This window comes from Triticum urartu, chromosome 1A (genome assembly GCF_056163025.1).
Source record: "Triticum urartu cultivar PI428250 chromosome 1A, HENAU_Tu73, whole genome shotgun sequence".
NCBI classification, from domain to species: domain Eukaryota; kingdom Viridiplantae; phylum Streptophyta; class Magnoliopsida; order Poales; family Poaceae; genus Triticum; species Triticum urartu.
In genome coordinates this window covers 332,209,495-332,237,389 of record NC_141873.1, presented here as the reverse complement: position 1 = coordinate 332,237,389, position 27,895 = coordinate 332,209,495, and the positions used below count along the sequence as shown (strand labels likewise).

Genomic DNA, 27,895 nt, shown 5'->3' with positions numbered 1-27,895 from the left:
CGAAGTACTTTCATAACCAATATTTTCAGTAGGTGCATTACGTTGAGGGGCGACTAATTCGGTCGAGGTGAAGATACCCCGAACAAACCCCTCAAAGGATGGTTCTCCATAGTAGCAAGTGACAATAAATTTCAGCACATAGTAATAATTTTTCCTTACCAATTTCCACTTTCCAACAGTGCTTCACTCCCCTGCAACGGTGCCAGAAAACAGTCTGGATGACCCACAAGTATAGGGGATCAATCGTAGTCCTTTCGATAAGTAAGAGTGTCGAACCCAACGAGGAGCAGAAGGAAATAACAAGTGGTTTTCAGCAAGGTAATTTCTACAAGCACTGAAATTGTCCGTAACGAGTAGTTTGATACAAAGGTAATTTGTACGAGCAAGTAACGGTAATGGTAAATAAACTACAGCAAGGTAGCCCAATCCTTTTGTGTCAAAGGACAGGCCAAACGGTCTCTTATAATAAGCAAAATGTTCTTGAGGGTACACGGGAATTTCATCCAGTCACTTTCATCGTGTTGGTTTGATTCGTGTTCGCTACTTTAATAGTTTGATATGTGGGTGGACCGGTGCTCGGGTGATGTTCTTACTTGAACAAACCTCCCACTTATGATTAACCCCCTCACAAGCATCCACAACTATGAGAAAAATATTAAAATAAAATTTAACCATAGCATTAAACATTTGAATCCAAATTGTTCCTTACGAAGTAGGGAAAAAACTAGGGTTTAAGCTTCTGTCACTCTAGCAACCCATCATCTAATAACTACTCCAAAATGCATTTCCTTAGGCCCAAATATGGTGACGTGCCATGTAGTCGACGTTCACATGACACCACCAAGGGAATCACAACACACATATCATCAAGATATCGAACACATATCAAGTTCACATGATTACTTGCTACAAGATTTCTCCCGTGACCTCAAGAACAAAAGTAACTACTCACAAATGATAATCGTGCTCAAGATCATAGGAGTATTAAATAGCATAATGGATCTGAACATACAATCTTCCACCAAATAAACCATATAGTAATCAACTACAAGATGTAATCAACACTACTAATCACCCACAGGTACCAATATGAGGTTTCGGTATAAAGATTGAACACAAGAGATGAACTAGGGTTTGAGAGGAGATGGTGTTGTTAAAGATGTTGATGGAGATTGGCCTCCCAAAAATGAGAGGGTTGTTGGTGATGACGATGGCTTCGATTTCCCCCTGCGGGAGAGAAGTTCCCCCAGCGGAATCACTCTGCTAGAGGCCAAAAGTGCTCCTGCCCAAGTTCTGCCTTGAGACGGTGGCGCTCCATCGCGAAAGCCCTCTGCTTATTTTTTCTAGGTCAAAATGACCTATATACAAGAAGATGGGCACCGGAGGTGGGCTGGGCTGAGCACAACGCACCAGGGCACGCCAGGGGGGCCTAGCGCGCCCTGGTGTCTTGTGCTCACCAGGTGGGCCCCTTGCGGTAGTTATTTGCTCCAGTGTTTTTTTATATATTCCAAAAAATCTCCGTAAATTTTTAGCTCATTTGGAGATGTGCAGAATAGGTAACTCTGACATAACTTTTTCAGATCCAGAATTCCAGCTGCGGCATTCTCTCTCTTTGTGTAAACCTTGCATCTTATGGGACAAAAGGCATTAGAATTACTCCATAAAGCATTATTATGCATATAAACACTGTAAATAATAGTAGGAAAACATGATGCAAAATGGATGCATCATTGAGTAAGGAGCGGTAGCCGTTCAGGAAGTTTTGGCTAAATCATGTACACATACTTACAGACACTCCGCAAAAGATACGGCCATGTATGTACATATGGATGGGGCCTCGAACGCGTACTCGTGCATACGTATGTGTAACACCCACAATGCGGCTATATCTCCCACGTGTCGGGGCACGACTTAGAGGCATAGCCGCATGGTAGGCATGTCGCAAGAGGGGTAATCTTTATACATCCCATGTACTGTATAAGAAAGGGATAAAGAGTCGGCTTACAATCGCCACTTCACACAATCCATAAATAATCCATACATCATCCAAGGTACAAACAAAGGTCCGACTACGGAACCAAAATAAAAGAAGACAACCCCAATTGCTAGATCCCCGGTCGTCCCAACTGGTCTTCTGTCATGCATGTACATCCATGACAAATTTATGACAGAATCAAGATAGTCATACATGTGTTGTCGTAGAAGTGTTCCATGACATTGCCAAAACTATCATCACGGAAGTGTCCACTTCCATGACGATAAATCGCGCGTCACAGAAGTGCTTTCGTTAAGGGTGACCGACACGTGGCATCCACCGTAACGGAACGCCGTTAAGCTATCGGGTCGGATGTTGGATCCGATAACCCATTAACAGCCACGACCAATGTCGATTTTCCACGTGTAAAATTTTCATTGGCTGACGGATCCACGCGTCAGCTCCGCGTTGGCACATGTGTCACTCATCCAACGGTCGAGATGGTCCTATGATATGTTGACACGTGGACCGGCCCAAAAGTGGCCCACAAAGTTTAAATGGGTCGGCCCAACCGAAGGCCCATAAGATTTAGCGGACCATAATGGGCCGGCCCAGCTAAAGGTCCACAAAATTTAGCGGACCATAATGGGCCGGCTCAGCTAAAGGCCCACACAATTTTGCAGACCATAATGGGCCAGCCCAGCTAAAGGCCCACAAGATTTTGCGGACCACAATGGGCCGGCCCAGCTAAAGGCCCACAAGATTCTACAGACCATAATGGGCCGGCCCAGCTAAAGGCCCAACATTCTCTGTCAAATCGGCCCGTCAACGGCCTGTCCTAAACCTGTCATCAACGCGGCCCATGGTCACTTCTGGCCCGTTAACAGACAGCTAAGTAATTGGGCCGAATTATGGCCCGGTGTATTTCCGGCCTGTTAAAGGTATAGCTTCATTTGGGCCCATTTACAGGCCATCAAAACTTTCGGCCCATAAACAACCGTGAAGGATTTGGGTCATATTCGGCCATGTCTGACATTCGGCCTGTTAGAGGCCCACTATAGCTTTAGGCCACTTTCGGCCTGTTGTCATTTTCGCCCTGTTAACGCCGGACCTAAACCATGGGCCATATGTGGCCCAACGTCATATTGGGCCCATTAACGGCCCATATAAAAATGACGATAATATAGCCCGACCGAAGTTTCGGCCTGTTAAAGGCCCGTGTATTAGGTCGGCGCATTTATGGCCCATCCGAATTTCGGCCTGTCAAAGATCCGCATCGTAAATGGGCCACCATTTCGGCCTGCTAAGTCCAGTGGGTTATTTGGCACAATCAGGGCCCAATCTCACTTTTGGTCTATTAAAGGCCCATGTTTTTTATGGGCTCGAGATATTTACACCTGTAAACGGCCTATTTTTACTGAGGGCCCAAATTATGTTTAGGCCTGTTAAAGGCCCACTATGGGCATAGGCCTACTAGAAAAATATGAAAGCTTATGCTGATTTAGGCCCAGATATTTTTAGTGGGCTACATGCCAATTTTGGCCCGTAATCGTTTTTAGCCCAATTGGAATGGGCCCGACAAATGTTGGCATGTTGGGCTCCTACGAAGCTTTCAGCCGAATACATTACTAAGATAAACCTACACTATACAAAAATAGCGTCGTAATTACTGCAGCCTGAGGCAGCATCATAAATGTTGTATCACAACAAAATAAATTCCAACCATACAACAAAAGGCCTATTGGCATAAAGTTTACAGTCCTTCCAGATAAAAGCACCATCAGATGTATAGAAGCACAGATCGTTTGACCTGAGTGCTAAAGATTCAGGCTATAGAATCTGATGGAGCAGCACGATCTCCACCTTTTTCCCGCCATTGCTCTTGAACAACGAAGCGAATGTCTGATAGTCTGGTTTCAAAACCATTCATAGTTTGATGACATTTCTCAACCACTATTCTTGTTTCCGAAACAACGTCCATTAGAAATGGGACTTGTGTCTGAAGCACAGATATATCACTCTATTTAGCAGGAAGATTTTGTTCAGTAGGCGATTTGGACGAGGTTACCTTGACAACCAACCCAGAATTACGCAGGAAGGTGCTTTTTGCACTGTTAGTGGAGAGATACTGACGCAGTGCAGCAAGAGGTGACATTGTGCCTGTAGTAGCCTCGTCACCTTTAGGTGGTTGTGGCTGTTCAATCATTTGTTCCATAGCTTCCTGAAAGTTTGAACTTGTAGATTAGTATACCAGATAAGTTACTAATGAGACAAAAACAAGCAAAGTAGGTTAAACGTTATACATAACTTATTTTGGTGAACTACTGTAATACATTAGAATGTATTGTAGTGCCAACTACTCCCTCCGTCCGGAAAAAGTTGTCTTCGTGGCAATTTTACGTAAACCTCCTCAGTGTATTCCCGAAAAACAACGCACTCCCCCACCTCCACTCCTCTCCCCGCCGGTTCCCCTTGCTTGTCACCTCCCTTGCCGGAGCCCTTTGCTCGGCTCCCCAAAAAGCTGCTACTGGCGTCGCCGGAGATTCCCCGCGCAAGAAGCTCCCTGCTCTGCTCCCCCTCCTTGCTCCCCTCCTCCTCCTCCGCCGCGTTGCTTCCCCAGCGAGGAGAAGCATCGATTTTTCCAACCTCCTCCGACAGAAGCCGCAGCTGCCCTGCTCCACCACCGCCACAGCTTGCCGCTGCCGTAACTGCCTCCTCTGCGGCTCTCTCCTGCTCGCGCAGCTCCAGCTTGCCTTCCTCCCCTAGCTTCCCCCATCCCTAGTGACCGCCGCGCTCTGCTCCGGCTGCTTCAGATCCGGCGTCGGCAAGGCTGATATGGTGGCTGCGAGGCCAGACGGCAGGAGACGTAGCCGACGAGCCCCACGATAGCAAGCTTGATGGCGAGCTCGACGGCGGCGGAGACATCTTATGTACTGTGAGCTCCACCGTCCCTGCACATACTGTACTGCAAGCTCGACGACGGCGGTGGCGTCTTCTTGGCAGGTTAAGCCTCCCTCCTTCAATTCCCCTCCATGATTTATCTATCAAAACTGATTTTTTTTACTAAAATTTGCTGCTTCTGACATTTGCTTAAGACTGCGAGGATCACACTTGTTTCTTCAGTTAGCAAAACCTGGTAGACAAATCTCACTAGGGGATCACACTTGGCCATTTGTTTCATGATGTGGCAAGTAATTTAGTCATTGTTTCATACTGCAATCAAGTCTTCTATCATTGTTTCAAAATTCTTCAGACTGCTAGATTCAAGTTCTGCTATAACTGAAAAAGGGATAGAACCACACCTGAATAATTTTCGAGTTCAGAACCACACATTTTAACATCCTACTTCCAGGAATCTTTCCTGATGAACCTGAGATTTATTGGTAGGGTTATTCACTAGTCTACTAAGTCCAGGGTATCAGTAACATTTTCTTATTCTTTGGCAAGCCTTTTCTTGGTTGTGCGGTTAACTGATCTTGTTAACATGCTAACTGAATTTTGCAAGGACAATTGAACTTTGCATTGTTGGACTGACAGGAGTAGAAAATTTGGAGTACACTGTGTACTGAGTTCTCTTACTCCGTCAAATTACTCTTGGCTGTAGCTCCCAGACAAAATTAAGCGAATCGGAATTACTATTGCAAATAAAATTCTGATGTTTGAAAACATCACAATTTCTGAAAAATGCCCATGCGTACAATGTAGGTGTAGTAGGTTTTTACCTATTTGCAAGTTTGGCATATCTTGCATGGGTTCAGGTACATCAGTATGTTGTTACTATACCGGTAAGCTGGTATCAACCAAATTTAAGTTGTTTAGAACAACAAAATGACCAAGATTTAGGTTGTTTAGGAACAAGTTATTTATTATACGCTCACTGAAGCATTTCTATATATAATCCAAGGTATTAAGTTATTTTTTATATATAGACCTTCTATATATAATCTGAATATATAGAAGCATTTCTTTATCAATCATTTTCTTCTCCAATCTGATAAAGAACGGATGCTGCATTTATGTTCATGTAATCCGAATATATAGACCTACTATATAATCATGCAATCTGAATTTATGTTCAGCACTTGAAGGAAAAAACTATAGACTCTTTGTTAATTATTCAAAGACGTACAACAACGCACTAACATAATTTTGCAGTTCTTACTTGAGGCCTGCCAAATTATGTATTATAGTGTTGCCTAGAGCTACTGCCTGAGCTTAAAAGTCTATTCAGGAAAACCTTTTATATGAAACCAATCTTCTTCCCTTCAAAAATTATATTCCTTACAGATTATTAAAAGATGCCTCAGTGACTTCTGAGAGATTAAAAGTCTCCTTGTTCATTTCGGTAACTAGAGGAACATGATGGTCATTCCTTACAGAAACATGGTAACTTCAACAGAAGAAACATCAATCAACTCTTGTACTGCTCTGCTCCTGCTTGCTTTTTAGGCTTTCCAGTGACATGATATTTTCATTCAGAGGAGGTTGCACTGCTCTGCTCTCTGCTTGCTTTTAAGGCTTTAATTCCAGGATTATTTGGATGTATTATTTGGATGAAAAAATGATGTGATACTGATACCCTGGAGTACACTGCCTTCCCTTTTCAAAGTTGTTTGCAAGTAAAATTCAATTGACACTGAATGTTGTGCACTGACAGAGTTTCAAAGTTCATGTATAAAATTCAGTTTGACTCTGAGAGGGAATTTGTACGTCTACAGTTTGTGCATCTACAATTGTTCACTCATGCATCCAACAATATTCCAAATTATGCATGAATTCAAATACTCTGAATAATTTCGGAGTTGACAGCTTCCCAATGATAAATTAGCAAAAACAGGATGACACTACTATTATTGGACCATTATCTGCCTGGCAACTTAATTTTTACACTCATCTGCATAATCTGTAGCTCACCATGACACTACTATTATTGGACCATTTTTACACTCATCTCTACCTGGAGAACAAATTCCTTAGTGCATAATCTGTAGTTCACCATGACAATACTGTCACATGGACAATTCAAAACAGTTAACTGAAAGTGTCTAAAAGTAGTTAAGTATTTCCAGGATTTCTTTTTTCTTCAGCAAGGCATGATTTCTTTTTTCGTCTTCTTTTTTCTCTAGTGTGCCATGATTTCTTCAGCAAAGCATCAATATCTATTCCTATCAGTGGTTATCTAACTGAATTTTCACATGCTTCTATCAGTGGTTATCTAACTGAATTTTCACATGCTTCTACACAACAAATTCAGTTTACTGTACAATTTTGAGCAGACTGAATATTGTGTTTGTGTAGCACACGCTCATCAAATTATAGACTGGATGATCCGCTGCTACTCTAATTCACCTCAATTTGACATCAATTTGATCTACACAACAAATTAACATCAATTTGGCACTGATTTCAGGGCGCTGGCTACCTTTCAGTAGCAGCAGAGGCAGCGAGGAGGAGTTGGGTCGCCTGGACGAAGAAGAAGAAGAAATCGGCGAGGAGGAGCAGGTGGGCGGTGGTGGTCGCCTCTGTAGCAGGTGGGCGGCGGCGCTGGGCCTTACGGTGGATGCACTGGTCACCTTGGTGCATGGCGGTGGAGCAACGGTGGCCGGGGTCTTGCCCAACTCCCGCAGCAGAGTGGCTGGCCTTGGCGCGCCGGGGTTGCGGCCGGGGATGCGAGAAGGATGACGAGTAGAGCCGACCGTGAGCCTTGGAATTGCCTCCCGTCGAGCTGTCGCCGCGGAGGAGCAGCTGGGCGGCGGCGAAGCCTGCCTCCGCAGCACAGCTAAGCAGGGGCGGCGCAAGATGGCAGCTGCGGGGCAGGTGGGCGGCGGCGAAAGTGGGACTTCGTCCTGGGTGATCCTACGGCGGCTGGGGCACGCGGTGCCCATGGGGGGGGAGGTGGAGGCTGGGGCGCGTCGAGGGAGGAAGAAGGGCTAATTAGCACAAGATTTAAAATGAAAAGGGGTTTTCTGCAAAATTACAATTGAACTACGCGAGTGACAACTTTTCCCGGACGGAGGGAGTACATAATAAAATCACTTTCGGAACATATGTCCATGTAGCATGCCTACTGTATTGTCTATTTCCTCACATTCGTTGACATCTAAGGATAAAGAGACATGGTTTAAAGTAGGCTGAACATAGTATGACATCATTCATATCATGGGCAAACAGATATAAAACAAACAGGCTATTTTATCATTGTGTGCGCACTTGAACATAACAACTAGATTACAGATCAAGACCAAAAGAATATCCTTCATCTCTTTTAAACCATGTAAGGTGAAATGATACGTTAAGACAACTATGAATAAAAGTGAACAGAGTAACTGGCATTGGCTGCAAACCAAGTAGTTAAATGAACACATCACAGTACCAATCAGTTCAAGGCAGGAGGAGTAAAAGGACTTACAACAGCGGCTTGAACTGGTGTGCTTATGCCCTTCATCTTGCTGGTGTGGCAATCCTTGAAGATTTGCACTGCATTCGGTTCAGGTTCTTTTTGGTCCGCACGGGCTTTCCTCTGTATTTGGAACAAGTCAATATAGATACGATAATATGGCACAAAAAAGAGAAGGAAGTAGCAGCTATTTACAAGAGCCTCGCTGTGTGCAATATAGCTACGAGATCCTGTTGTCTGTTGGAATTTCACTTTAGAATGGTTGGTTTTGTTCTTCAAATAGTTAGCCTAGAAGAAGATACACTTGTAAGGCACATACATAAATACAAGTTTAATATGTGGTCTGATCAAATACATATAGCCTACCTGATACTTTGGATCAGACCAGTGTTTAACGAGGGCTGTCCAGTCTTCATCTGTAATATATTCCGCTGGAGATGTTTGGGCGATTTCATTGTTAGCCTTGCCTTCAAAGTGAGATTTTCTAAGGTGGTACCGATACTGTCGCAGAGTCGACTGAAAGACATGAGTGCATGCTTGTTTAGTTGCATCATCTTTCGGATCCAACTTGAACCTTATCTATTGAAAAAAGAATGTGAGTCTTCTTAGGAGGAAGCTAGAAAGTATGGGACAGAGCAAGACAATATTACTAATTGCGATGAATAACATTACTTACGGATAAATGGTCAAGGAAGGTGTTAAACTGAGTATTGTCTTTCTCATTCCTATACTGGATCCACGTTGGGAGGATACGTGCATGACACCTAATGTCAATGGCTACCTCTGATACTAACTTGGCTGACTCTGTAGCATCATGTGGCCTTTTTAAACCTGCCTCAAAATGGATCTCCATTCTTCCTCCTTTAGATTTTGTTAATCTGTCAAGCATTATCCCTGATGTCTGTTTCCGCTTGCACCGTGGTGCTAGTTCAACAATGAATATGGAAAGTGTTAGTGTACATCAAACTGTGAGAGTACATATAAAGGAGCATGCAACTGCAACTTGACTCGGTCAGGTACCGTCTTGGTGTTGATGCTCATGAGGTTCATATGATCTTGCCAAGTCCTGTTGTGTCAGCAGTGCTTCGGAAGTAGTGTTAGGTGTGAAGGCAGCTTGGGAACTGGCCAGTTCCGGAGCAAACGAACGAGGAACTGGTTCAGATGCTGGTACAGTTGAAGCGGATGCTGCAGCTAGTGGAGCAGGTGATACTGTGTTTGTAGATTTAGCCGGTGGACTTAGACCTTCTACTGCACTATAAGTACCAGCAGAATCTCGACAGCAGAACCTTTTTCGTTTCACCCGACGAGTAACAGCATTCCCTACTATATTATTTTCCTTGCTCTTTTTTGACTTTTCCATGTCAAGCTGTACCCACAACACAAAAGAATAAAATCACTCTTCAGAACTCATTGATGCATGATACAGACAAGCAATACTTTGATGTAAGACAACCGTATGAGGATGGAATATGTAAGAAAAACAGGACGGCATGACATATTCACAGCTGCGATGTGCAAACTAAGCAGAAGGATTTTCAAGAAAATAGAAGTAATGCAAGCTAGACACCATATGAAAGATGCAACAAATATTACTCTACCAAGTTAAAAGTGTCTTGTCATAAGTGGCAATTTGAAAAATTAGAAGCAGTACAACGTAGAAATAAATGCAAGATGCAACCACTATCAAACTGCCATGTTAAAAGCGTCCAATCATGAGTGACTGATGTGGGATACACAACAGCAGTACTTTGATGTAAGAACATGGTATGATAGATAGATGCAGTGTATTCTAGACATAGAAAGCCATGTCATATGCACATGTATAATGTATAAACTCAGTAGGTGCAATTTAATCAAAATAGAAGAAATACAGACTAGACAAATATGCAACATGAAACCAATTATCACACTGTCAACTTAGAGCAAAGCACCTGCGATGGTGGAGTACGGGAGATGAACTCATCATGTAGACTTGGGACTTCAACTTCATTAGCAGTAGCAGTGGCAAATCTAGAGAGTCTCTGTTTGCGTCGGTGCGGAGGACCACCAACATCCCCTAACTTACTCTTTTCCTTCCTATTTTCTAATATTGCCTTATGAAGTCAAAACCACAAGAAGATGAATAAAATTAGCTCTGCATAACTGGTTGATGCATGATACATACGAACACTACTTTGATGTAAGGCAAGCGCAAGATAGGAGGATGGAATATATATACAAAAAAAGACAGCGTTTCATATTCACACGTACGATAGGAGGATGGAATATGTATGAAAAAACAGTAAGCGGAAGGCATTTCAACAAAATTAGAAGAAATGAAAGCTAGGCACCATATGAACATGAAACCAATATCACTCTATCAGGTAAAAAGTGTCTCGTCATAAGTGCCATTTCAAGAAATTAGAAGCAGTACAAGCTAGAAGACAATGCAAGATGCAACCTACATCACAGTCCCAAGTTAAATGTGTCTTATGGGTAAGTGATCGTTGCAGGTATAAGTTGTAAGCTACGCAGATGCAATTCAACATAATCAGAAGCAATACAAACTAGACATCATACGGAAAATGCAACCACATATAACAGTTCCAAGTAAGAGCAAGCACTTGTGATGGTGGAGTAGGGGAGATGTGCTCATCATGTACACGTATGTTCTAGAAACAGGAACACATGTCATATTCACAGGCATTATGTGTAAAGTAAGCAGATGCAATTCAAGTTAGAAGCAATACAAGCTAGACATCATACGCAACATGCAACCACATATAATAGTGTCAAGTTAGAGCAAGCACCTGTGATGGTGGAGTAGGGGAGATGTGCTCATCATCTACATAGCTACGTTGATTGTCCAACCTTGTGTTGTCTTGCGAATCTTGTTGGGAGGATGGCAGAGTAGAATCGGTAGATACCCCTTGTTTGAGTTGCTCCGAAGGACCACCATCATCCACTCTGGACTAATTTCCTTCAGCTGTAATGATTTTGCATTGTGAATTCAAACCGATAAGAAAAAGGAATAAAATTCGCTCTTCAGAACTCATTCATGCATGATACTGGCGAACACTACTCGGATGAAAGGCAAACACATGATGAGAGGATGGAATATGTATGAAAAACAGGATGGTGTGACATATTCACACCTATGATGTGGTAACTAAGCAGAAGGCATTTCAACAAATTAGAAGCACTGCAAGCTAGACACCATATGAAAGATGCAGCCAATATCACTCTGCCAAGTTCAAACTGTATGGTGTTTCAACAAATTAGAAGCAATACATGCTAGAAATCATATGCAAGACACAACCAATATCACAGTGGCGACTTAAAGGTGCCTTATCATAAGTGACTGATGCAGGATATGCAAGAATAGTAGTCTGATGTAGAAACAGGAACACATGTCATATTCATAGGCATTTTATGTAAAGTAAGCAGATGCAATTCAACAAAATTAGAAGCAATACAAGCTAGAAATCATACGCAACATGCAACCACATATAATAGTGCCAAGTTAGAGCAAGCACCTGTGATGGTGGAGTAGGGGAGATGTGCTCATCATCTACACAGCTACGTTGACTATCTCGCCTTGCGTTGTCTTGTGAATCTTGTTGGGAGGATGGCGGAGTAGAATCTATAGAGAACCTCTGTTTCAGTTTCTCGGAAGGACCACCATCATCCAATGCCTTGCCAATTTCCTTCAGCTTTATTGATTTTGCATTGTGAGGTCATACCGACAAGAAAAAGGAATATCATTCGCTCTTCAGAACTCATTCATGCATGATACTGACGAACACTACTCTGATGAAAGGCAAAGTCATGATACAATGATGGAATATGTACGAAGAAACGGACGGCTTGACATATTCACACCTATGATGTGGTAACTAAGCAGAAGGCACTTCAACAAATTAGAAACACTGCAAGACACCATATGGAAGGTGCAATCAATATCACTCTGCCAAGTTAAAACTGTCTCGTCATAGGTGGCGTTCATCAAATTAGAAGCAATACATGCTAGAAATCATATTCAAGACGCAAACCAATATCACAGTGCCAACTTAAAGGTGTCCCATCATAAGTGACTGATGCAGGATACACAAGAAGAGTAGTTTCATGTAAGAACATGGTGTGATAGACAGATATAGTATGTACCAAAAACAGAAAAGCGTGTCATATTCACATGTATCATATGTAAGCTAAGCAGATGCAGTTTACACTAATTAGGAGCAATACGAGTTAGACACCATATGCAACATGCAACCAGATATCACACTGCCAAGTTAGAGCAAGCACCTTAGATGGTGGAGTAGGGGAGCGGAGACTTGGACCTTGTAATGCACTATCAGTACAAGGAGAATCGGTACAGATGCTCCATTTACGTTGCTGCAGAGGACCACCATCATCACCTTCCTTACTCTTTTCCTTCCTCTTTCTTGATTTTGCCTTGTCAAGTCAAACCCACAAGAAAAAGAAATAAAATTTGCTCTTCAGAACTCATTGATGCATGATACTGACAAACACTACTTTCATGTAAGGCAGACGCATGATAGGAGGATGGAATATATATGAAAAACAGGACATATTGACATGTATGATGTATAAAGTGTAAACTAAGCACAAGGTGCTTGAACTTGTTAGAATCGATGCAAGCTAGAAACCATATGAAAGATGAAACCAATATCACTCTGCCAAATTAAAAGGGTGCCCTAACAAATGTATTTGACCAAATTAGAAGCAATACATGGCAACAGGCTAGAAATAATATGCAATATGCAACGAATAAAGGTGACTCATCGTAAGTGATTGATGCAGGATATAGAAGAGAGGTAGTTTCATGTAAGAACAAGGTTAACATGTCATATTCACAGGTATAGTGTGTAAACTAAGCAGATGCAATTTACCCTAATTAGAAGCATTACAAGCTAGACACCGTATGCAACATGCAACCACATATCACACTGCGAAGTTAGAGCAAGCACTTGTGATGGTGGTGTAGGGGAAGTGCGGTCTTCAGGTATAGAGCTACGTTCAGTATCTTCATTTAGGCTTGTTGTTTCTTGAGAATCATGTGGAGAGGATGAAATTGCATTCTTTATAAGAGTATTGCGTCTCATATTAACCCACGCGCATGACTGTCTCATCATAAGCGATAGACGCAGGATACACAAGAACAGTAGTTTGATGTAAGAACATGGTGTGATAGGCAGATGTAGTATGTACCAAAAACAGGAAGGCGTGTCATATTCACATGTATAATGTGTAAGCTAAGGAGATGCAATTTAACAAATTAGGAGCATTGATGAGGGATACACAAGAAAAGTAGTTTGATGTAAGAACATGGTTAATAGAAAGACGTAGTATGTACCAAAAACAGGAAGGCATGTCATATTCACAGATATAATGTGTTAACTAAGCAGATGCAATTTACCCTAATTAGAAGCATTACAAGGTAGACACCATATGCAACATGCAACCACATATCACACTGCCAAGTAAGAGCAAGCACCTGCGATGGTGGTGTGGGGGAATTGTGGTGATCAACTAGAGAGCTACGTTGACTATCTTCATTTAGCCTTGATGTTTCTTGAGAATCATGTGGGGAGGATGACACTGCACTCTTTAAACGAGTTGGGCGTCTCACAGTAACCCACTCGGGTGACTGTCTCATCATAAGTGATTGACGAGGGATACAAAAGAGCATTAGTTTGATGTACGAACATGGTTAATAGACATATGTAGTATGTATCAAAAACAGGAAGGCATGTCATTATCAAAGGTATAATGTGTAAAGTAATCAGATGCAATTTAACCAAATTGGAAGCAATACAAGCTAGACACCATATGCAACATGCAACCACATTTGACAGCACGAAGTTAAAGCAAGCACCTGGGATGGTTGTGTGTGGCAATTGAGATCATCAACTGCAGAGCTACGTTTACTGTCTCCAACTGCTGACACTGCACCTATTAGAGCGCTGAAACGCTTAGTGCTTATCTTCGAATTACACTGGAGCAACTTCTGTCTTTTCTTTTTTGCATTCATCAACACTGCGTCAGAGTCTGAAATACCCATGCATAAAAAAACAATAGTGTGAGTATGGGTGAAGTGTGTGCACAATTAGTACAGTGTAAAGGTAGCAGATAGCAGGTCGGTGAGAAATAAATAATGGGAGACATATGATAGCTCTACAACATGCATGGCACACTAAATTACTACAGGATTCTATGAAAATAACAGTCGACTGAAAGCAAATAGGCCAGTCCATTTTTTCTGCACCGTCTGATGTACAAAGAACGGGCAGATCGCCTTCATCTACCTCTAGCCAGTCAGTGTTGACGATCTTCCTCGAAACGCCAGCGACCACCGGCCCAGTATTCCTCCCCTGCCTGCGCCCTCCCCTCGACCTCACCACACCGCCGTGCTTGGCACCGCCCCCCGGCCATCCATTCAAGCCCCGCCGACCTCCAGATCAGGCGCAAGCAGCTCCTGCACCCCACACCCCTATGATAGACACCGATGTGCCGCTTCCCCGAGGAACAGGCGGACTAGGTGCTTCGCGCGCCTAAGCGGGTGCTGCTTCTTTTAATGCGGTTCGACTGACCCTGAATTGAAATCCAGGTGGGCTACTGACCTCTAGCAAAGGTGAAATAGTAAAAGGGAGGAAACCTTATGCATTTAGTATCACGAAGAAGATGCAGTAAGAAGCGCTCAACTAGTTTCTTTTGTGGTATGAATACGGTGTGAGCGGAGACGTAAGATTTGCACGAATAAGGGAAGAGGAGTACTTCTTTCTGCTGGCAGTGCTGTGTCCTCCTTCTGTTTTTCCGACGATCTTCTTGTTGTTCGCCGGAAACCAGAAGTTGTGGAGGACGGTGCAGCCTTGGATGAACCAATGGCCAAGTTGTTGAGTGTGGTGCGGTGGACGTCTGTCGGTGGCGAGGAAGTAGATCCGAGGTGGAGAACGACGACGTAGCGGGAATAGCTCCGGTGCGGTGGACGGTTGCGACAGTGGAGCCACAACAGTGAGGCGCAGGACGGAGTGGTCGGAGTGGTTCTGGTACGGCGCACGTCGGCGTCGGCGTCGTGGAGGCAGCTCTGCCTCGGCTTCAGCTGCTAAGTCCTTTAGGGCGTTGCGGTTGCGGTTGTGTTGGACGACGACGGGGTACCGGCTCCGGCATGATGGAGGAGGGTGGTGGTGGATTGGCCGCTATGGGGTGGAGGACGGAGAAGGCTGGGGTTTTGCGGCTGGTGGAGAGGGCGTTTTCGCGCCCACAGAGTATGAAATGGGGAAACGGAGGGAGGCGGGGAACTAAGGGGGAACAATGTTTCGGTTTGAGACACGCTTGTTTGAAATTTGGGGAAAGTTACAAACTTTGCCCCCATCTAAAATTTCGGACATATTGCGGGTTGGGGGTAGGACAGTCATGTCAGGTTTCCCAAATGTGGGTGGGATAGATTTTGGCCAAGCGCATGGGTAGGCGCCCATGGCGTATGAATGCTTCTCGGAGGCGGCTGAGACTGGCGTCTTGGTGAAGTTACAAACCTAGCCCGGTTTAGACCTTTGGACATCGGGGCGATAGGCTACACGGGCCAGAGTCAAGACAGTAATTTCCTACCACCAAAACATTAGTCTCGCGCGGTTTCGGGTGACCAGAGGCCTATTTGGCGCTTCGTTCAATATTTGGGAGCAGAAGCATTAACGTTTTTGGTTCTCTTGAATTGAACTTTCAGGATTTGTCAAACTTCACAAATCTTTACTCTTGAAAATCCTAAAGCTATGATTATTTTGGAATGGAGGGGGTACATTTGAATATACATTGTACACGAGTATATATTAAAAAATATGCAACTTACCTTAGTTCATGCATGGTTCCAGATATAATCTCCTTGGTTGCAAAAAAAAAGTTAGATATGCGTATGAATATATATAGCATGTTCAAACTCATAACAAAGATTGATGCCCCCGTTTACATCTGATTTACAAATGCCATTATCTCGGGTTCAAATAGATGAATGCACTTCCTATGAATTCAAATCTTCGAAACCCCCTTTATGTTGAATTCAACATGTATTCTATTTCCTAGCTAGCAATTTGGAATGTATCCATGCAAGTGACAAATGTATAAAGTGCTTCACACTAACAACATGGAGTGCACTAATTAATGTTTATATATGAATTGCAAAAGCATCCATTGCCTGTATTTCAAACCGCTCTCACTCTATGGATCGATAATATGAAATAAACACATGTACATGCTAGAATTCAATAGAGTATGGGTGTCTGATTGACCGATTTTCGTCCATACGCAATTTGCAAAATTCATGATCTCATCCAAAAATAATAATGCCATTTATATTTTAATTTAATGCATAGAACCGCCTTTTACACGTAGATGCACTATGCCTCGCCCCGTTCTCACAAACGCGTTATATATCTCTCTATCTAATGCATAAGTGCACACACTTTATATGCATCGGCATTTCTCTTCCACACATGCTCACAATCTCTCTCAGGGTGTCGGGGTGTCTCACGCACATGCTCTCTCTGTTTCTCTCTCTCTCTCTTTCTGACTACTATGTACCACTCTTTTCACTAATCTCAGTTGGAAAACACTATTTCTCTCACATGCATATATACACATGCACGGACTCTACTAGCCCTCTATACGCACATATATGTGCCTACGTGTCTCCCGCACGCACATTATCTTTAGGCCTCTCTCGCACACATTGCCCCCCCCCCCGACACACCTCTCTCTTAGTAGTTGGCAGATATGATTTCATCATATCATTCGGTAGGATATCCCTGGCTGTTAGGCTGGATGGTAATACGAGGCAAAGTTTTACCCTAGTTTGGATCGGACCCTTGCAGTTGAAGAAAGAGCCTACTCCTGGAACTGTATATTAGTGATAGGGGTGTGTACAAAGTACACGTGAATACCAGGCATTGTGTGTGTGTATACTATCGACGAACTAGCCCCCAAGCTTGTATAACATACTAAGGGCCTAGGGTTACAAATCATATATAGTCGGCTTATCACCAGTGGGGATAGAGTCCTCCGCGACTCTGGTAGCTTCGTGTTGTACACCGAGTCCTCCACATGGATCTTCGTATAACAGGTCTCGGTCCAACCTATATGTGGCACAGGATGGAACCGACCCATGAGTCTTCATGTTGACCCACCACAACTAGAAATGATGTGCCCACCACACCACACAAGCAATCGGCCACTAAGAAAATAAGCATATACAATAATACAACGGTATCTAGCTCACGATGTGTCTCCATATTTTTTTGATGACACTGACGGACTTTGCATTTGATGCGTGCTCCGTATTTTGTTGATGACACTTACGTTCATTGTATTTGAAGCGAAAGCACGATATGGTCACTGGACTTCAGAATAAGCTCATCACGGTCACCACATACATTTTGTCGTGCTAACCAACATGTGGTTGGATGGTTAGAGGACAGTGGTTTCTCGAGCCCACCAAGGTTAAAGTCCCGGTGCTCGCATTTATCTTGTGCTAATTTCAGTATTTTCCAGCGATGTACGTTCAGTGGGAGGAGACGTTCCACTCGACTACGAGGCACCTATGGTGACTTCATAAAATCTCAAGATCATATATGCTGGCCCACTCTCTCGAAGGTGCTCATTGGGGTAGGGTTCGCGTGTGTGCACTTATAGCGGTGAGTGCTTGCGTGTATATATGAGCCCTTGCGTTTGTACCGTGTTAAACAAATACATGTCATGATTATATGGTCACTGGCTCACCCGTACAACTCTGTATTTTGTTGATGACAGAATCAATTGACCAGTCAAACGTTCCACGCGGCGCAACTAGTGTTGCACCATCGGGGCGCGTAACCGTGGGGCCCACCTGTTAGCCCGTATATGAAAGAAAGAAATGGTAGTTTGAGTATGTACTGTGTTAATAAAATAGGAGTACATTTTAGGGTGATCATACGGTCACTGGCTCACCATACAGCTCCATAATTTGTTGATAACATGATCAATTGACTAGTCAAACGGTCCACATTCAGCAGCGCACATTACCATAGGGCCTACCCGTCAGCGCGTATATGAAGGACAGAAATGGTAATAAATTAGTTGTCGGTGGGTATTCGAAGTCATGAGACCTCTGGTTGGCAGTCACCGGCGGTTGGGGGCGTTCATTGGGTGGTGGGGTGGGGTGGGCTAGAGGGATGGCCAGTGCGGCGGCGGACCGGCGGTGGGGAGTGGTTTCGGGGAGGGCGGGCTGGCCGCGTGCGGCGGGGGCTGGCGGTTCGACCGGTGGTGGCTGGCGGCTCAGGGGGGTGGAGTTTGATGATAAACTGGAGGCCCTTGATTTCGTATCCAACGGTTGGAAAATCTAATGACCAGAGATGAAAAAGTCAGTCGACTGACGTGTAGCCTCACCCCGCACGTACACATGCACGCATGCAAGACACGCACGCATGTAGGCGTGCAACACTGACATGTACACACGCACGCATGCTGGCGTGCAACATTGACACATACACATGCACTCACGAACACACGCACGTACGCACCCATGCATGCAACACTGAAACGTACCCTTGCACGCACACAACACTCGCACGCCTGCATGCACACAGCACACGACGCAAGACACACGCTCAACCTATACGTGCATGCACCCTTTGTTAAGGACATGGATTGTTACGGGTATTAATCAATCTTATCTGTGATAAGCAGAACATTGATGTTTGCAGTGGTCTTTATGAATCACAACGTATCGAACGGGCTATCAACATAGTAGGCTTATCTACATGAAAAAGATGACGTCACACTCAATGAATAATCATCGGTTTATGAAATGCCCGCTTCTGACCGCCCTGGCCCACCAAAGGTTCCTCTGCTGTGCGCTGCCTGCGTTGGGTCACTGACATGCAGGCCATGCACCCAAAGAGCCCACACGTCAGTGGAAGAACGGCGCAGTGTCCTAGGTCAGAGTCGAGGGCGCCACTCGAGGCACGCCCGGCTGAACACGCATCTGTGTCGCATTCAAACGCCTCCATGAAACCCGCCCATGTGGAAGCCGAGAAACCCACTCTGGACAAACGTCCATTCATGACCAGGCCGGCGTTAAACACAAGGCCGGCCGAGCTCCTCCCATCCGCCGTCTATGTAATCTCCTATTTAAACAAGGCCAAACGCCGGCCAAGAATCGAACACCTCCGCCGCTCCCCTATCTCCTCCACCATTTTGTCCACTCTTACAATGGCTTACGAAGAGTAGTTATTCCGCATCCAAGCCGGCTGGGTAGCCCGCCGGATACGAGCTATGCAGCTCGCTGATCCACCTCCCTCCCCTCGCCCGACGGAGCCAGTTGCCGCCCCAAGCCGGCGCGTGGTTCAGCAACTCGCCGCTCCAGGCCAGCTCGACGAGGAGCGGCGCACGGGCGTCGTTGCTGCCGTCCACGCCGCCACCTCGTACCGCATCTCCCATTTCTGTGGCCGAGACTCCCATGTCGGCGGCCGCGCCATGCAAGCAGCGACAGAAGCCGGGTGCGCGGAGAGCGACGAGTCGGTGGCCAGCGCCTCCGCGTCTGCCGCCATCATCAAGGAGAAGTAGAACACGGGAGGCCGCCGCCGCTTGGGTCCCATGAAGGCCACCGCGGAGGCGGCGCCGGCGTACACAACAGGTGTCTTGCCGGATCCTTTTGTTGCGAGGACCTTCATCGACCCCGCATGGGCTCCACGGAAGAGGGGAATGTTAGGATGAACTTGAGCCGGTGCCGGCCATGGCGAAGTAGTGGCCGGTGATGAACTCGAACCGGGGCCGGCCACCAACATCTTCGGCACCAGCCAATGATATCAGTTGGGCAGTGGGGAAGCGAGTCGTCCTTTGCGCTGAAGCATATACCTCCGGGGCTCCCGGCAGTCTGGTGATCGTGCTGCTGGACATGAGGAACACAAATCGATCAGCGGGCGACCATTTAGGCCAGGTATTATATACCTGTGTTGTCCAGAACTAGCACCGCGTAGTTCATTTGAATGTAATGAAATATGTGATGTTTGTATGAAAATCCGGTATTTTATACGATTTCCGTCGTTGTTTATATGAAATATCAGTTTGTCTACGTGTTTGCGTGAATTTCGTCTGGTTGGTTGAGTTGCTATCATAATGTGTGCAGCTACGGTTGGATGGCGTAATTTGCGGGTTGCCGGTCGGTCTGCGGGCGGCTCGGGCGGCGTTGTGGGACAAAAAAACACAGCTCGTGCGAGCTCGTCTCCAACGTGCGCACTGGAGGATGCATGCCAGCATGAGCACCCGAGCCATTCCTCGTTCATCAGTGGCAAAGGCACCGGTGGACAAAAGGGTCGCCAATATTTTGGCTACCCCGGGCAAGATCCAAACAGCCCCTCCCAACAGATTCAAATCCCTTGTTCGCCGTGGAATTTTGCCATGTGTTGTTTTCATGGACTAGAAAGATGCCCGTGCATTGCATGGAACATCAAGATGCATTTTTTACAAACTCCTGCATGCATGCAAGGGATAATTAATGTCCTCCTTTGCTAGTACCACAAGGCAAACACCATTAATATTGCATCGATTAGTGTTAGTGGCCTTGTATATCTGCAATTTGTAATTTTGATAGTGGCCCCTTGTATATAAAAATGGAGGGAGAAAGATGAGAGATAAGGTGAGGAGGAGTGGGGCATGGTGGTGACTGGTGGTCGGACTGGGCGGAGGCATGGGGATGGATGGCGCATTATGTCTAGGTTTGTATCTCTCTCACACACACCCACGTAGATGGGGGACGTGCACGAAGAGAAGAGGTGCACGCACGGCGCACGTACTCCCGTCTCTTTCCTAACCACACCCGCGCGGGTACACGGTGGAGCTCATGTCTGTACGAAAAAGGCAGCCCACGTGGTAATTTGGCACATGTACTGGTTGTCCACTTGGTGGAGGGAGGATCATCTACCACGGGTGAACAAACAAATTGCGACTTGACGTGTTATGTTAAATTAAAAAAAAGAGGCAAACCATGTGGGGCCTACCTTAGAGGCAAGGCTCTATACAGTGGAGTACTTTTGATGTGTCCCGTCAACTCGCAGAACGAGGAGAAGCTTGCTTAGTACGCCATCTCCCCTGCCCACGGGCGCGGTGGCTCGCAGGATGAGGTGAAGCTTGCTTACGAGTACTACTACTACTACTACTACTACTACTATTACTACTACTACTGTACGCCTTTACGCCCGCTCCCTCGCCCACGCGCGCGGTGACTCGCAGCATGAGGAGAAAATTTTACTACTCCCTCCGTTTACTCCTCGTCCCTACTACGTACTTTGGTTAGTACTCCATCCATTTACTTATACAAGGCCACTATAAAAAAATACATTTTGCATCTATACAAGGCCACAAATAGTAATCGAGACAAAAGTTACTACTCCCTCCTTTCCAGTTTATGGCTCAATTGCAAAATCTCTCCAACCAAGGTAGACGGTGAGTGGTCGAATTAATTTCGTAGTTTGCACAAGTAATTAGTACGCTTGTTTTTCTCAAGAAGTTATGTTTACCGAGGCATTAATTAGAACAAATGCATGAATGACCACTAAATTTCCATGAACTTGTACATGCATTGGTTAGTTTCCTCTTGACACTGCTTGCGTCGGGTGATCTAACACACCTCAAAATCCAACATGTAATGGTACTACTACTAGTATAGTAGAATTGAGACTTATCAAACGGAATAACGAATGTTTTTAGATGAGCCCTATAAACCCTAGTGGGTACGTACTCCGTAAAAACAGATTTTTCCAAAACTAAGTCGCTCCCTTTCATGAATTCTGTAGTATACTCCTCCGTCGACGCTCCCTTTCATGAATTATGTACTTCCTGTCGCCGACATGTGGGACATATAGCAACCTGGTCGACGTGTCAAGCACCAAATAACAGTGCAGAACAGCAGGGGGGACGCCCCCCACTCGTACCAGCCCAGTAGTAGTAATGAGCAATGAGACGTAAAATCACAATGTCGCACCTTCCCAGACGGACGAAGCAACCATTATTTCACACTTCGGTTCGCCATCATCTCAAACCACATAGTATTGCTTCTACCTCAAGAGGGACATGCGCATCGCCTTGGTACATCATGACACATGGGACCGCATGAAAGGCCATGCTCCCCGCCGATCGCTCGCTAAAATCACCTCATTTTTACTATACTTCCTCCGTATCGGTTTACTACATAGCATGCACGTTGTTCTAGGTTGAGAATTTAACTGGCTATATATGTGATGAACAGTACTCTAGCCTTTTAAAAAATGTATACTTTTGTACAGTACTACTATCGATGGATTGCGCCATGGAGCAAAAATTGAAATTAAAAAAAAGGTGGTACGTATAGAGAGCGCTCGCCGCCAAATTATGCATATAGTACTATTTAAAAAGCTAGTACGTGCTTAATTGGGGTGCTAAATTCTATTAAAGAAATACTAGTAGTATGTACATACTGAAGAGTTAAAGTAACGAGAAGAAACATAACATAGTTCTGCTGGGGGCTCAGCACAACACACCCCTCAAATTAAACTAAGCACACCTGAAATTAAACTATGCAACTAATCCGGTAGACACTGCATTAGAAGTTTAGAACCACCATGAGCAACGACACTGCCACCTTACTCGGAGTCCTCGTCCACGTCCTCGACTTCGTCCTTGTCCCTCTCCCTCTTGGCCGATACTTCTTTGCTTGAACCGCACACTTGGCTGTTGCTTTTCATCCAACCCTTGTAGATACTGAAACAAAGGTAGCCATCCATTGCAGCGTAGTGGATGTGGTCTATATCTAGTACATTTTGCTGCCATGCATGACGATGAAACGTGCAATGAGGTTTCTCCAGTTTACGGTACAAAGGATGAACCATGGCTCCTGCCAGGGTCAGCATTGAAGGTTGAGAGGAGGACACCAGGCTTGCCTTCTAGAGATCGAAGGGCTGGCCTACAACGAGACCTATCCGACGTAGGACGTCCCTGTTGTTCTTAAAGCCTACAGTAACGAATTTCACTCTTTTGTCCTTGAGGAAGTTCTTAAAATCCTGGTACTCAACGTCGGCATGGCATATGTGGTAGACCAAGCAAACGTTATGTACGCAAACCTGGATCATGACGGGCTTCTTCCTCTCTTCGTCCTTTAGATCCTTCTCTCGTCCCAGGACAGTGGTGTACTCAACATCTAGCCCAGCGACCCACTCATCATCTAAGTTTTTGAACATGTGTCTGAAGCAAGAAAGGCATCCTTTCACCGTCGCGGAAGAACGGGTGTAGATGACGTCGAACTCATCACCCGTGATGGTTCTAACCTTGTACTCACCGCCGATCGTGGAGATTTGGGACGCCATGGATTTGGGACGAGGGTTAGGATTAGTGGAACTGCCGTAATGTGAATGGACGGGACGACTAGGAGCGAATCGCCGTAGTATTGAAGGACGTGCGGGGACGAGTAGGAGCGAACTGCCAGCGTGCGAACGGCAGGGTAGTGGCTTTCCATTCTCCCATGATACGGGCTTCCAAGAGCCCTTGGATCTGAGATCGAACAGTTGCATGGCGTGATTCTAGACCGATGGGTGAATATCCTATCCTGGAGGGTTATTCTGCAAATTTTCAGCAACTTAGCTGCGACCGTTTGATCTCAGATCCAAGGGCTGCCAGCAGCCCGTATCATGGTCGCGCCTACCACGACCATCGTGTCGCTCGCGCGGTCGCGCCCTTGGAGATTTAACATGATGCGTTAGGCTATCTGATGTTGGCATGTCATACATAGTCATCACTTAGTCACTCATACTACAACAAGGTTGGCTATAAGGTTGGCTATAAGTGTATTTTTTTACTCCTCTCTATCTCTTTCTTCGTACTCCCTCCATCCCATAATATAAGAACGTTTTTAACACTAGTGTAGTGCCAAAAACATTCTTATATTATGGGACACGGAGAGTACTAGTATTTATTGAATTTGCCAAGGAGTGACCTCTTCCAATGAAATGGTGTTGCTAAGTTTGCTTCATTTAATTAGCTATAGACTCAAAATCATCTTTTCACCTAGGTACACGCGCTTAGCACCGTTTCTTCCTTGGGTCACCAAACTAGTCTCTCTCTTCTTGATTAACTTGCCACATCAGACTTTATGCCTATGTGGCAAGCTTAAGCATCTGTAGGAGCAAGTAAAAGTAAGTACAATAGTACGCTTTACATGGCATTTTTGCATATGTGGAGGAAAGAGAGGAAAGGAAAAAGTGGAGAAGTGGGCTCTCATGCAAGAGCCAGCCTCTACTACATGGTGGAGCATTGGGAGAGGCACCTGTATGGAGGTGGTCAGGAATTGGGAGACTCATGCCGATCGTAGCATCGTAGTTAAAATGATAATGGAAAGTCAAATCACGGGGCCCCACCTGTCCAGCAGTAACTCGCTGTCAAATCACACAGCCCTACGTTTGCAACATCCTACTCCCTCCTCTTCTCGCGTCTCTGTTGAACCGACTAGGCGGAACTGCCCCGCCTACCGTGCAGGAAAAACCTCGCCCTCGACTTTTAAATACAACTACATCCGCTTAAGAATCCAATGATATACTTTTTGTGACATAGTAACTCATATTTAGTTAGTCAAATGGATGACCTAGAACTACGTGCAGGCCCTATAAACCGAGATGCCTAAAAATAAAAAAACCAAGACGGAGAGGGTAGTTCAGCACGTATCTTTTTAGATCAATATAGTCGGGATTCACCAAGGAGCAAAACCAAGTGGTAGGTTGCTCCTGTTGTGTTGGCGTAGCAACTCAAGCAGGGTCAGTCCGCACACGAAATGGCGACACACTTAACAGGACCCCTTTGGCCGACATGTGGCTCATCCACCGTCTTGTTCCACATGCGATGTACCAAATTACAGTTCGGAGCAGCGGTTGGAATTGGAGGCACCTCAGTCGTAGTGCCGCAGTAGTAGAAAATGAGCGATGAGGGGTCAAATCACAAAGCCCCACCTTTCCTGCATTAAGCTGGACGGACGAAGCAACCATCATTTCACTCTAGGGCGCAAGAGCATAAAGAAAAGAGAAAACAATGATGTGTGCGGCAGCTACCTAAGGCACCCTAGGGTAGGGGTCTCCACTACAGATCCTTTTTTTGAAAGCGCCTCCACTACAAATCGGCTTCTCCCTCGTCCTCTTGAAGAAAACTGATGATGAGTGCGGCGGTAGGGTTTGTAGGAGTACTACGATGTGTGGGGCCACGTCGTAGTAAACGGGTTCAAGTCGACGCCTTAAATATGTGTGGGCCACTTGGTTTTACGGGAACGAGGCAGCATTTTGGGTTCGGGGACCAGTGGAGATATAGTACGTACAAAAAATTGTGGACGTAGGTTCGACCGAAAGGCAATAATGCATGGGCCCTGCATTTTGATATACCCGGGGCCGCGTGAAATTTGCTACTCTACTCAAAACTAGTAAGTTAGACATGTATTGAACGCATGAGATTTCGAAACAATTATGAATAAATACACACTATAGCATGTAAAGCTTTGAGTCATATATGCATGATGTAGATGTTCGTTTAGTTCTTATAGTTCATCTCATTCAAAATCAATTAGTTTTATAAAAATGTTAAGATTCATGGGGTTGTGCATTGTAAATCATAAAGTAAAAACAAATAATGGCAATTCATTTAGAAAATAATAATCAATTATGATATAGAAGATTCTAGAACAAAGGAGAAGTGCTTGTGTTTTGAGGTTTGTGCATTATGCTTAAGTTCAACCATGGAGTCTTCTAAATTGTACATGTGACAAATCTGGTGGAATGTTGATGATATCCAATGGCCAGTAGTGCTCGACTTTGCCTATCTCTGCACTGTCGGGTGAGCTTCATCCAGCGACCATCTTTCAAAGTTATTGGCACACTATATAGTTCTTGTGCCATAGTTGCATGTTTTGGAAAAAAGCTACTAGTGCGTTGTACTATCTATTTAGGAATAGAAGATGTATACATGGAAGTTGTAGGGAAAGAGATGACATGGAGCATCTCAATTCCTATGAGTAGGGATTGGAAAAGAGATGTCATTTGGTTCACATCATAGGAACTTTTCTATTGAATCTAGAGATGACATGTATCTCAATTCCTATGAGGAGGGATTAGAAAAGAGATGTAATTTGGTTCATATCATAGGAACTTTTCTATTGAATATACACTAATGCTTATTTTCCTTTGAAATTAAGGGAGTATAGGAATCCATTCATATGAACCAAGTGGCTCTAAAGCTATAGAAATGATATCATGTTTATTTCCTTTGAAATGTGGAGTATATGAACCTATTCCTATGAACCAATTGGCTCTAAAGGAAAAAATCCTATAAAAATCATATCATATAGAGTTCCTATGATATTCCTCGACACTAAAGGATGCTTGAAATTGCTGCGGGTGATACGATGGTCTTTCTTTGTAGACTCCTCACCCATCTTTATAGTTACCTCTCGAAGATGAATGAAATGATATATACATGGTATTCTACATGTGCAATTTGGTACACGAAAACTCGGTAAAAGTTTGTGAGGTTCGAATTTTCAATAAAGCTATATGCGCTGCATTTCGAAACGGAGGGAGCATACGGCAGTTGCTAACACTCACATGGAAGATTTGTGTGTAGGAGGAGTGGTTGTTCTGTTAAATGACATGGCAAAACTGACACTGTCGGATGCTGATCTAACGGTTCGTACGGCATTCGTCAGGAAAAGGCTTGTGGCGAACGTTTGTCGGATAATGATTTACGGACACATGCATTGCATTGATACGTGCCCCCCTCTCTCTCACGCACACCCACCCTCACGAGTCACGACTCTCCCGAGTCCTCTCGCAGACTCGCACGTCGCACCCACCATCTATCTGCAGGTAGACGTCACGCACATATGTGCTCTTCACACCCTACCCTCAGAACTTCTAAAAACAAAAGACAGCGCGCACATTTTATTTTAGCTCACACGTCACACACTTATACTATTACTCTTGCGGCGAACGTTCTTTGGGCATAGTATATTTTACTCTCACGAAGAGAAGCGGTCCACGCACGCACTAGTTCTCTCACACCCACTCGTGGGTACACATAGGAGCGCATTTTTTTGAAGCCGGTACAACAAAATCACTCCACTATATATAAAAGCAGGAACCTTAGCGCTTGCTTTACTAGGGTTCCTCTCGTTCACTCTCTCATGCTCTCCAGATCTAAGCAACACATAGGTGGCCACACTCTCTCTCAGCTCACGGCTGGTCACAAATCCGGCCAGACAACCTTGACCGGGGCAGGGGTGTAGGTGCATCGTTCACGCTGTCGTCGGCGGCGAGGGAGGAGACCAACGGCTGCCCGCGTGTCCCGATCGGCGGCCGTGCCGTTCTCTCTGAGAGAGCACCGGCTCGGGAGGGCCTCCGGCCCCTTCTTCCTCCCTGCGGTATTGTGGCCAAGATGCGGCCTCCCGACACCGTCTTTGCCACATGCCGATGACCCTCAGGTATATATTCCTT

General features: G+C 45.0%; 1 pseudogene; it reads left to right on the top strand.

Moving 5' to 3' along the window:
- The first annotated feature begins 5,723 nt into the window (after positions 1-5,723).
- On the top strand, positions 5,724-7,909 carry LOC147991106 (uncharacterized; annotated as a pseudogene).
- The last annotated feature ends 19,986 nt before the right edge of the window (positions 7,910-27,895 follow it).